General features: G+C 34.9%; 1 protein-coding gene across 4 annotated transcripts in view; it reads right to left on the minus strand.

Annotated features, from left to right (window-relative positions):
• CCDC152 (coiled-coil domain containing 152) overlaps window positions 1-13,082 on the minus strand; it is a 101,146-nt gene that overhangs the window by 40,611 nt on the left and 47,453 nt on the right. The window lies entirely within an intron of this gene.

Consider the following 13,082-nt stretch of genomic DNA (forward strand, 5'->3'; position numbering starts at 1 on the left):
ATCATTACCACATGAATAAAAACTGTATCACATAAATAAGGCTTTCTTTTGCTAAGTAGAGATTAATACTTCTTTATGCCATTCATCAACCAACCAAATAAGTATACTATCTCCAACATTCACTAGTATCATCTCATCTTCTTTGCCAATTTGTTGAATATGAGGTGAAACCTCTATGTTGTTTTGATTTCTATTATTTTTTATTATTAGGATTTGGAACTTTCATATGGTTGCTAATATTCAACAATTCTTCTTTTGAGGAATGTTTATCCATTTATTTTGACCAATTATCCACTAGGGAATGGCTTAGTCTTAGATATTTCTATCAATTTTCTACAAATCTTGGATACCAGATTCTTTTTTTTTCTTTTTTTTTTAGATTTTTGCAAGGCAAATGGGGTTCAGTGGCTTGCCCAAGGCCACACAGCTAGGTAATTATTAAGTGTCTGAGAGCGGATTTGAACTCAGGTACTCCTGACTCCAGGGACGGTGCTTTATCTACTGCGCCACCCAGCTGCCCCTGGATACCAGATTCTTGTCAGAGGTAAAAACTGTTGTTTTTCCCAGTTGACCATTTTTTTCTAACCCTAGTTTAGTTAACAAAATTAATTTTGTTAATATGAAATTTCAATTTTAGATAATCAAAATATTTAGTTTATCATATATATATCTGACACACACATATATGTATGTGTGTATATCTGTTAAGAATTTACACTTACAGCAGAACTAGCTCAGGTTTCTGAGCAAGGACTCCTCATTTGGCCCTTATTTTACAGACTTGACAATGTTGATAGGAGGGAGAACAAGAGTCAGATGCGACTTGACATGGCAAAGCAGAAAAGCTCAAAGTTGTCATTCTCAACATCTTTCCATGTTTATTTTATTCATTCATTCATTCATTCATTCATTCATTCATTTATTTATTTAGGTTTTTGCAAGGCAATGGGGTTAAGTGGCTTGCCCAAGGCCACACAGCTAGGTAATTATTAAGTGTCTGAGGTCACATTTGAACCCAGGTACTCCTGACTCCAGGGCCAGTGCTCTATCCACTGTGCCACCTAGCTGCCTCCATGTTTATATTTAATTAAATTTAATAAGAATATAGAATCCTCAACATTTTAGGAAGGCCACTGATAAACTGGAGTGAATCTAGAAATAGATAATCAGGATAGAGAAAACTGAAGATTGTGTCATACAAATATGGATGGAGAGAATTTTGCCTGGGGAAGAAAATACTTGTGAACACTGACAGGTGCTTCTGAGTTCTCAAAGGGCTGTTATTCCTCATTTGCAAAATGGGAATGGTGGGGAGTGTTATACTTGATGGCCTCTAAGGTGTCTTCCAGCTCTGAATCTATGATCCTAAGATCCCAATGTAGAAAGGAAATAGGACTTATTAGAGATGCCAAAGGACAAAGTCTGGAGCACACTCTCCTTTTTCTTGGAAAGAGTGGGCCCAAACTAAATCTCACTGTTAGAAATGTTTCCCTCACCAAATTCTCCTCTAGTGCTAGTCAAGAAAATGGTTGTCCACTAGTTTACTGGATATATTCTGCTGGACTAGTTCAATGCTGGGCTGGCTCCTCACCTGATCCAGCTATTACAGCTCTAACAGATGGCGATTGACTACATTTGTCAGACCTCTGGAGACTCTTCTTTTTGAAGATCACCAGATCTTGATATTTCACCAACAAAGATGAGGAAGGAACGAACATGGTTGGGGCAGAAGAGACAGAGACGGGCATGTATTCATGGTCCCTTGGTGATAGGGTGAGGAGGGAGAGTAGCCAGAGACAGGCATGTGTTCATGATCACATGATGATCTGGGTGAGGAGGGAGGGTAGCCACAGAAAATGTTACTTTTCTCCTTGCTTGGAGGTTATACGGCAGTTCTTCATGCCCACTCAAAAGTTGCCTTGAGAGAAAGAGCTTTTGTCTGTTCAGGCTTTTTGTCTGCCCATTCCATTTTGACATAGTTGCCAGTAAACAAGATATTTTGTCACCATGTAAGTAAATCAAGAGGGAATAGAGAATATCTGGAAGTACTCCAACTGGGGAAAGACTCTTTTATGACATATGCCTGAAAGCAGGTTCACTAAGCCTCCCCAAAGACTGATTGCAGACAGAGCACATTGTGCATACTCTTTTTTAAAGAAAGATTTTATTTATTTTGCATGTTACAATTTTCCCCCTAATCTTGCTTCCCCCCCCCCAAGGCAGTCTGTTAGTCTTTACATTGTTTCCATGGTAAGCATTGATCTAAGTTGAATGTGATGAGAGAGAAATCATATCCCTAAGGAAGAAACATAAAGTATGATATATAGCAGAATTACATAATAAGATAACATTTTTTAAAAATTAAAAGTAATAGTCTTTGGTCTTTGTTCAAACTTCACTATTCTTTCTCAGGATACAGATGGCATTCTCCATCAAGATGCCCCCAAATTGTGCCTGATTGTTGCCCTGTTGGTATGAGCAAGTCCATTAAGTTTGATCATCTCTCCCACGTTGCTGTTAGGGTGTACAATATTCTCATCTCGCTCAGCATCAATTCATGCAAATCCTTCCAGGCTTCCCTGAATTCCCATCCCTCCTGGTTTCTAATAGAATAATAGTGTTCCATGACATACATACACCAAGTTTATTAAGCCACTCTCCAACTGATGGATATTGACTCAATTTCCAATTCCTTGCTACCACAAACAAAGCTGCTATGAACATTTTTGTACAAGTAATGTTTTTACCCTTTTTTCATGATCTCTTCAGGGTATAGATCCTGCAGATACTTGGGTAGTGGTATTGGTGGATCAAAGGGTATGCACATTTTTGTTGCCCTTTGAGAATAATTCCAAATTGATCTCCAGAAAGGTTGGATGAGTTCACAGCTCCACCAACAATGTATTAGTGTCTCAGATTTCCCACATCCCTTCCAACATTGATCATTGTCCTTTCTGTTCATATTGGCAAATCTGAGAGGTGTGAGGTGGTGTCTCAGAGATGCTTTAATTTGCATTTCTCTAATAATTAGTGATTTAGATGTACACACTCTTAGGATGGGTCCCTCAATGGCCAGTCTCCCATATGTCTACCTTGGCCCTTGGGTTTGGAATTGCCTCTCTAAGCTTTCCCTATTCAGTCATCTAAAGGGGAAAACAGAAGACACATGGAGTTAAAAAAACAAACTAGGGAACCCTAACTTTGAAGCAGTTTGGTAGTTATGAGGTAAATAAATGAATATTGGTTTATAGCCTAGCTTTCACAGACTGAAAGTTGGGAAGTATGTCAACCAATCACCAAATATAGGTGAAGTTTCTGAGAGATTTAAATCCCTGGATGAGTAAGAACAATCCAAGGAAAAGATAGTTAGCTAGGGACATCTTGCATTTTGTTCTAAAGAATAAATTAAAAATTAAATTAAAATGAAAAAAGAAGAAAATCACATCGGATATCTTTTACAGTTATGGCTATAGTATGATTTCTTAATCAAATAAAAAATATTGGTAACCAAAAAAGATAAAATGGGATGAAATATTACTGTACCAAAAGACATAATGAATATATAAAGGAATGAGAAGATATAGATTGATACAAAGTGAAGTAAGCAGGACCAGGAAAAAATATACAATGACTATAATAATATAAATGGAAAGGACCATAAAATTAAAATAGAATGAATAAAAAGCTGAAAATGCATCCCCTTCTTTCTGTTAAAGTGGGGAACTATGGATACTGAACACTACATATAATGTGAACTTACCTGATAGGTTTATTATTTTTGATGAATTGCTTTTTAAAAATCCTTTGTTATAAAGGATGGTTCTCTAGATGAAAAAGAGGGGATACAATGGGAAATGGAACTAATATAGACATAAAAGGTACTATCAAAATATTATCAATTTTTTTTGTTTTAGATTTTTCAAGGCAATGGGGTTAAGTGGCTTGCCCAAGGCCACACAGCTAGGTAAATATTAAGTGTTGGAGGCTGGATTTGAAGTCAGGTACTCCTCATTCCAAGGCCAGTGGTCTATCCACTGTACCACTTAACTGCCCCAAAATATTATCAATTTTTAAAAAATAGCATAGTATTTTGCAACTGAGGATCTCCTATTGAGGGAGATAAGAGACTTAAGGAGTTGGGACAAGATGGGAAGGTTTTTGCTGGCTCCCAGGCAATTTTCTGTTTTTTCTTAAAAAATTAGAAATAATGTGTAGGTCTTAAGCTGACAGAAAATAAGATCACTACTCTTAGCCAAAGATTTCAGCTAGAATAGAAACAAGGCAGTGGAACATATACCAGAGCAATGTCCAACAGAGGCTAAGTCTACACTTAAGCACTGTCATCTGGTAAAGACTATAGCCAAGGAGCAACTATCAGTTCAGAAGACCAGAGTTAACAATGGAGACTATAAGTCTAGGGGAGCAGTGTTTAGCAGTGGAGATTACAAATCCAGATAGGAGACCAGAGGCAGTGGGGATGCTGCAATGACATTACCAAAAGATGAGTAGTCCTGCAGCATCAGATGCATGAATTGACATTATACTCATGTATAGTGGTGATTAATTATGTATATAATGAATGTGAGCTGTCCACACACCTCAGATGTTGATACATTGGCCATATGTGTTTTCTATATGCATGTCTCACCATGATGGTTTACTATATATATTATATATATATATATGTATATACACATATATATATATATATATATATATTCATCTTAATGATGCTCTGTGGGAATATCTAAGGTTTATGGGCAGGTTTTGTTGCTACTCTTCTTATTATGCCATTTTATTAAATGTATTTCTTTTAAGTTAACTGACTTCTCTATTAAAGATATACATATCAGTGGGGCCTCCTGATCTATAATTTTAGGGATATAGACTTGAAGTTGAGAAAGCTAACCCAAGTATTGGCAGACCTGTCCTGCCAATTGGAGTGTGCCTCCAGGAATAATAAAAACTATCCCAAAATGGATACCTTGGGATATACAAAAATGAAGGTCCTCACATTGAGGCAGGAGAAATGTCAGGAATGTTGCAGAAGAGATTTTTGATTAGTTGGGATATGATTTCTAAGAGCATGTGATTCTGTAGCAGGGAGTGTAGGATCATAGATGAGAGATGAAGGAAGTTAGAAATCAGAAAGGGGAACAAGTGGTCCAAAACATGGAGAAAAGAGAAAGTGTGAAATGGTGAGTCACATGTTGTTTAAATCTTTGTGCATTTGAGTGTTGTGTTGGTATCAGCAAGAGGCAAATAATAAACAATATTTCAACATAAATGAACATAATTATTTAGAAATTACTCTTGAAAAATTTTGTTTCAGAGTTACACTGCAACTTTCAAATACAACTCTAAAAATGAAAAAATATTGTATAAAGCTTCTGAATATATTCATATATATATATATATATATATGTCTATTAGATACCTTTCACCTTAGTTGAGATAATATTTTTTTAACCAGTAAAAGGTCTCTTTTTACAAGGTTATCTCTGTGATAAATTGATAAATTAATGAATATAGATATATGAAATGAACCCATTTTAGAAGCTATATTGTCCATATAATTTTTGCTTCCTTCATGTCTATGATTCTTAAGAATTTTAGGGCAAAAGTCAAGACGACTTGGCTTAAAAGGATTCTAATAGTTCTGCTATCCAGCTATCCTTGGGCTTTTGTTTTTGAAGTTTATAAAAGAAGTGGTAATACACTGAACACTATGCACCCAGAACCTTATCAGTATCTTTTTTTTTTTAGGTTTTTTCAAGGCAAACGAGGTTAAGTGGCTTGCCCAAGGCCACACAGCTAGGTAATTATTAAGTGTCTGAGGCCGGATTTGGACTCAGGTACTCTTGACACCAGGGCCGGCACTCTATCCAAGCTGCCCCTTTATCAGTATCTTGACCAAATATGGTACCAAGAAACCACTCTGGTTTAGTTCCATATTTTCTAAAAAAAATAATGACTAGTAAAAAATGATTAAAGTTCAGGTGACCAGAATAATCTCCAGGACTTGTTCTTATTTGTTTTATGGGTCTTCTATTAAGTGTGGATGGAGATAGACAAGTCAATGCTTGTGGGCCAGTCTTCCAACACTTTGCTTCATGGAATTCTTAGAAATGTGCTCTATCAGGGGCAGCTAGGTGGTGCAGTGAATAGAGCACCGGCCCTGGAGTCAGGAGTACCTGAGTTCAAATCCGGCCACAGACACTTAATAATTACCTAGCTGTGTGACCTTGGGCAAACCACTTAACCCCATTGCCTTGCAAAAAAAAAATGTGCTCTATCCTTTCAGTCTGTATATTTGAGAGTGATGAAGTGATAATGGAAGCTTGGATAAGGTTTCTATAAATTCCTAAATTCAAATGAAATAAATGGAAACTCAATATTATAAAATATGCTAATAAACAAGTCATGTATTGCAAGTAAAGCAAGAGTTCTTAACCTGTGAACTTATACTATGAACTTTGCTGAGAAAAAAGTTACATATTTATTTTCACCAACCTTTGATTTCCTTTGCAATTCTATGTATCTTAATGTATGCATTTAAAAACATTATTTGGGGGCGGCTAGGTGGTAGTGGATAAAGCACTGGCCTTGGAGTCAGGAGTACCTGGGTTCAAATCTGGTCTCAGATACTTAATAATTACCTAGCTGTGTGGCCTTGGGCAAGCCATTTAACCTCATTTACCTTGCAAAAAAAACCCCACTATTTTTATGTATTGACTTTATTAAACATTTAAAGGGGCCTACTACACAAAAAAACCCTGAACTAGAGAAAGACTTGATTGTTACAGGGAAGGATTGATATGGAATAATGGGCAAGCACTTTGAGCCCTTTTAAGAGTCTACAACAAGCAAAAAATTTGGGGTTGATATCTTGGCCATGTTTATTTATTATCACATGACTTTGGCATCTAACATTTATTTATCTTGGTTTTCTCATCTGAAAAATTTAGGGGTTTGGACTAAAACTATGTATATAATCCTTTTCAAATCTAAATTGTTATTCTCCTGAAATTGTACTACAAAATCAGCTTGGAGTTTTGATGAAGATTTTTTCTAATGAAAAGAAAGTACTTTTGGTGGGTTATGCCAAGTAACTTGGTTTTCTTGTCTCAAATATCCAGGTTTAACTATTATTCAAAATGGGAATTGGTACCAGACATGTTTTGAGATTTGTGGTTTCATCTATGTGGTTACTTTCTCCAAAAATACAGATAGAAAACTCTCCATGACTTTGCATTCTATATCCAAATTTTTTCTTAATTCCTCAAAACATTTATTCAACACATACAAAATGCCTCCCATTTTTGTTATATGATTGGCTCACATTTTCTGATCATTTACATTCTCAATTATGTCCTTTACACTACTTCTTACATGCAAGCTCTTACTGGCAACATCCTCTAGCAGGCACATGCACACACATACATACTCACAAACATGCATACACATATCTCTTTCCATTGCTCTTTGGTTCATTTGTGATGCTGTTTTATGATTCAAAGTCTCCTGGCTTCATATGGAGAATATTGGTATTGTTAACAACAAAATGACTATAGTTAAAAGAACATAACTGAAAATACAGATACATAATTTATACACTATGTTGAGACAAGGCTATCACAAGAAGGGCTATAAAAACAACTTCATGAGACAACTATCCTGTGAAAATTAATGAATGAAAAAGCATTTATTAAACCCTCACTATGTGTAAAGCACTGTGCTAAGTATTGGGGTTACAAATTAAAAATTAAGACAGTCTGGTCTTTCAAAAAAGTTCACATACTACAGAAGAGACATCACTTCTGAAAAGTTTCTGCTTTTTATATGATACTGTAATAAATCATATATACAGTATGCTAGAATGAATAAGCATTTCATTCTGAGAGCTACAAGTGTTTATGTTTAGTTTTATGAGTTATGCTTACTGCAGTTTGGGCCTTTTGAATCCAAGTTTTGGTGAATCAAAATGGCTTCCTTTTGAAACACTTGATTAATTCGTGTTTTCCGGTAAATGCTATTACTGTGGCTGTGATAATAAAACATTCTGTGTTTATGGAATTGCAAGGTTATGAAAAATTAAAACCAAATGGATTAAATTAAAAACATATGAATATCTGTCTATTCATTTGTAATATACAAATATATCCTCTGTATCTTAAACCATTTAAAATTTAAAGTGCTAAGCTATAGATTTTATTTGAAAATATCATTTAAATTTTATTATTTCAAGAATATTCTTAACTTGTAAAGTGTTATTTTTGTCAGTTTTACAGAAAATAGACTAACTACAAAGAATCTTGTACTCAAGTCTGAAATATTCTAACTGTGCAAGTAAAATGGCATTTTTTTCTAACCAAAATAAACACATTGGATAATAAAATTATAGTCAAAGTTGGCTGCTATAGTGTCCCTTCTAAAACTAAGCTTATATCTATTTAGTAAAGTACTAAAATGCTTTAGTGTTACATTTAAAAAATACAGTGCTTAGTTTTTATGGTGCTTTTCATCAGAAATTCCTGTCCCCCCCCCCCACCCCCTTTGTAAAATAAACTTCATGGGACAAGGTTTATTTATTACCAGTTAAGAGTCTTCTTTTAAGAATGGCAATGTTCTGAAGAGCAATGGATGTAAGTGGCAATATGGTGCAGAAGATCATGTGCTAGCCTTAGTTAGAAAGATCTGGGTTCATATTCAGCTTCCAACAAGGGCAACTTGGGATGATGAATACAAACAAGCACCTGATTTCTTTAAGCTTCGATTTCCTCTTCTGCAAAATGGGGATATTAGTATCTACAGTACTCACAAGAACTCTTCTGAAGATCAAATGAGATAATGTATGCAAAATGCTTTGCAAGGTCTGAAGCATTCTAAACATGTATTCAATGGGGTTATTCTTTAACTACACATATTCAAGATAACTATTCCATTTGAAAAGGAGAGGCTTTGAATATGATGTTTACTTCTTTTTCACCTATAATATTGGTCAGAGTCATTTTGGGAGGGAGGAGGGGCAATTATGAATATGTGACTTAAAACATTACCATAGTTATCACTATTAAAATTGAGGTAATAAATCATTAGCTAAAATGCATTTAATTGATAATCATCTATTTTTCTTTATATATCTACATATATCTCTTAGAAATATGAAAACAAGAATTTTAGAATGAAGTGTCTTTAGAGGGTATTAAATGATAACAAATGAGTCTGTTTTTCTGTTTTTGTTATTCAGATTTGCAGTTTTACTAGGGCCAACTTATCACAATACTTAGATGTAGGGGGTTGTCTATAAAGTGACATTTATCGATTCATTGGCTTCAATTCAATAAAACAAACATTAAGTATCTACTATGTGCACAGCACTGTGCTAGGTGCTGGTCACAATACTGTCATTTCTATTTCTGTGCAACATACCAGATAAATTTTTGGAATGACAGGGAACTATCAATAGAAAAATTCTGCCAGAAAATTGAATAGCCCATTAAAATGCTGAACTGCTTACACATTATTTGGCTCAATCCCTCCTCTATAACTGATCTGAACTGAGGCTCATAATCTTATCTGGGAACAAAAGCCTAATACTGAAAGGAAATCCAAAATAGTTAAATTTGAGAATGTTCTCTCTCCTGCAGGGCAATCAACTTATGACCATGGTCGGCACTAGTTTCTTTCATCTTCCAGCCAGAGTTCTTTATTAGAAATGTTAAGCACATTTACTTTCACTCTGGCGATTCTTTCAAGACCTCAGGCTCTTGCTCTTCTGAATGGTTAGAGGTCTTAAAATTCAAATGGCATTTTGAGTCACTAATTCTGGGCTGACTCAGTCCCTAAACTAGACAAGTAACCTCTTTCTCTGTTCATCTTGGCAAAAGCCATAAGAATCTTGGGTTTAAAGAACTTGGTCGTTTGTGTGTGTGTGTGTGTGTGTGTGTGTGTGCAATGATTATAGTTTTGTACTTTTTTCATTATTTCCCATGAGATTCTTTTGCTGCAAGATGTTGAAAAATAATTGTGATTCTATTTTTCCCCACAAGTCCTTCTACTGCCTTTTAAAAATGGCTTTTCAAATTTATTATTCATCTAATTTTTAACATTTTTTCTTTTTAAAATTTAAATTCAATTTTTTCTTCCCTTCTAGCTCCTCCCCCAGTCTCTGAAAAGGCAAGCATTATATATATTTATACATTATATATACATATTTCCATATTAGCCATATTGCCAAAAAAGGAAGAAAAATAAAGTGAGCAAATTATACTTCAATTGGAACTTACAGTTCATCAGTTTTCTCTCTAAAAGTGGATAGCATTTTTTTTTATCATGTGCCCTTTGAAATTGTCTTGGTTCACAGTATTGATCAGAGTAGTCAAAACTCAGTTGATCAACATTACAACATTGCTGTTATGTTCTATGATCTTTCGATCCTTCCTATTTCACTTTGAATCAGTTCATGTATGTCTTGCCATGTTTTTCTGTAACCACCAATCTTTTCATTTCCCATTGCCCAACACACATCCATCACAATCATATGCCACAACTCCTTCAGCCATTCTCAACTGATGAACATCCCTACAATTTTCAATTCTTTGCCATCATAAAAAGAACTGCTATACATATTTTTGTATAGGTCCTTTCCCTTTTTCTTTTATCTCTCTGGGATACGGTCTTAATAGTGGTATTGCTAAGTCAAACGTATGCAGTTTTATAGCCCTTTGGGGCTATTTGGGGTTCTGTTCTGAATTGTTCTCCAGAATGGTTGGACCAATTTACTACTCCTGCATCAGTTCATTAGTGTACCTATTTTTCCCTTATTCCCTCCAGCATTTGTAATTTCTGACAAATATGTGCCATTTCTGACAAAGGTGTGAAGTGGTACCTCAAGAATCCTTTCAATTTGCTTTTCTCTAATCGATAGTGATTTGCAGCATTTTTTCAAATGACTTTGATTTCTTCTGAAAAATGACTTTATATCTTTGGCTATCAGTTGGGGAATGACTTTTTAAAAATTAATTTGACTCAGTTCTATACTCAATCTGTATTTGAGAAATGAGGCCTTTATTAGAGAAACTTGCTATAATTTTTTTAATGTTACTTTATTTCCTATGATACCTTTTTGCAAAATGTCTTTTATTTTTGCTTTGTCTGAGATTGCTAATACCTTTTTTCAGTTCTGATGAAGCATATTAGATTCTGCTCCTGTTCTTCATTTTTAACTCTGTGTGTCCATTTCAGGTATCTCTTGTTTGTGTGTCTCAAGTTTTGCTTTGTTTCGAGTGTATCTCTTGTATAAAATATTGTTAGATTCTGGTTTCTAATCCATTCTGCTAACTGTTTCAATTTTATGGTTGAGGTCATCCCATTCACACTTGTAGTTAATATCATTGCATTTCCTTCCATCCCATTTTCTCCTGTTCTTTTTTTAAATCTTGCCCCCCCCCAAAGTCTATTTTATCTCTCTGGCTCCCTTAATTTGCTCTGTTTTTTTTTTATCAACCCCTCCACTTTGTCTTATGCCTTTCCTGTTCTATTTCCCCAATGGGTAAGTTATGTTTTTAAAGAAAGTGAATGTGTGTGTGTGTGTGTGTGTGTGTGTGTATACAGATATATCTATTATATCTCTATATAAAACACATATATATATGTAACACACACACACACACACACATATATATTCATATTCTTCCCTCTTTAAATAAATTCTAAAGAAAGTGAGGTCTAAGAACTGTTTGCCAACCCCACCCCCTTAGTTCCTTTCCACTTAAAAGTTTTTTCATCCATGCTTTTTTTATATGGGAGAAAATTTTCCCCATTCTTCCTCTCTCTTCCCCCTTCTTCGAGTGCATTCCTCTTCTCAACCCTTCATTTTTTCTGAATATCATTCTAACATAATTGACTCATATCCATGCTGTTTATGTAAACTGTTTTTAATAAAATAGAAGTCATTTAGGAGTCACACATATCATCTTCTCATATAGGAATATAAACAGTTTAATTTTATTGAGACCCTTATAATTACTTTTACTTTTTCAAGAATGCCTTTTCATTTTCTATTGAGTCTTATGTTTGAATGTCAAATTTTCTATTCAACTCTGATCTTTTCAATAGGAACACTTGAACGTCCTCTTTTTCATTAAATATTAATTTCTTCTCCCTGAAGGATTATATTCAGTTTTGCTAGAAAGGGGATTCTTTGGTTGCAATCCTTCTCCTTTGCCTTCCAGAATATCATATTCTAAACCCTCTTGCCCTTTAACATAAAAACTACTAAATCTCATGTGCTCTTGTTTTTGGCTCCACAAAATTTGACTTGTTTCTTTCTGGCTGCTGGAAGTATTTTTCTTTGACTTGGGAGCTCTAGAATTTGGTGATATTCCTGGGAGTTATCATCTTGGTATCTCTTGCAGGAGATCTCTTGCATTACAATTGGTAGATTCTTTCAATTTCTATTTTGCCCTCTGGATCTAAAAATATCATCTTGATAATTTTTTTTTTAGGTTTTTGCAAGGCAGATGGGGTTAAGTGGCTTGCCCAAGGCCACACGGCTAGGTAATTATTAAGCATCTGAGACTGGATTTGAACCCAGGTACTCCTGACTTCAGGGCCAGTGCTTTATCCACTGCACCACCTAGCCGCCCCTTGATAATTTCTTAAAATGTGAAGTCTAGGCTCTTTCTTTGTTCATGACTTTCAGGTAGTCCAAAAATTCTTAAAATCTCTCTACTTGTTCTATTTTTCAGAAAAATTGTTTTTTTTCCAGTGAGATAGTTTACATTTTCTTCTTTTTTTTACTTTTTCTTGTTGTCTTAGAGTTATTATTAGCTTCTCCTTGCCCAATTTTAATTTTAAAGATTTATTTATTTTAATTTTATTTTTTTTAGATTTTTCAAGGCAATAGGGCTAAGTGGCTTGTCCAAGGCCACACAGCTAGGTAATTATTAAGTGTCTGAGGCTGGATTTGAACTCAGGTAATCCTGACTACAAGGCCAGTGCTCTTATCCACTGCACCACCTAGCCGCTCCAAGATTTATTTTCTTTAGTGAGCTTTTGTACCTTTCCATTTGGCCTAT

The sequence above is a fragment of the Macrotis lagotis genome, chromosome X (assembly GCF_037893015.1).
Source record: "Macrotis lagotis isolate mMagLag1 chromosome X, bilby.v1.9.chrom.fasta, whole genome shotgun sequence".
Lineage (NCBI taxonomy): Eukaryota > Metazoa > Chordata > Mammalia > Peramelemorphia > Peramelidae > Macrotis > Macrotis lagotis.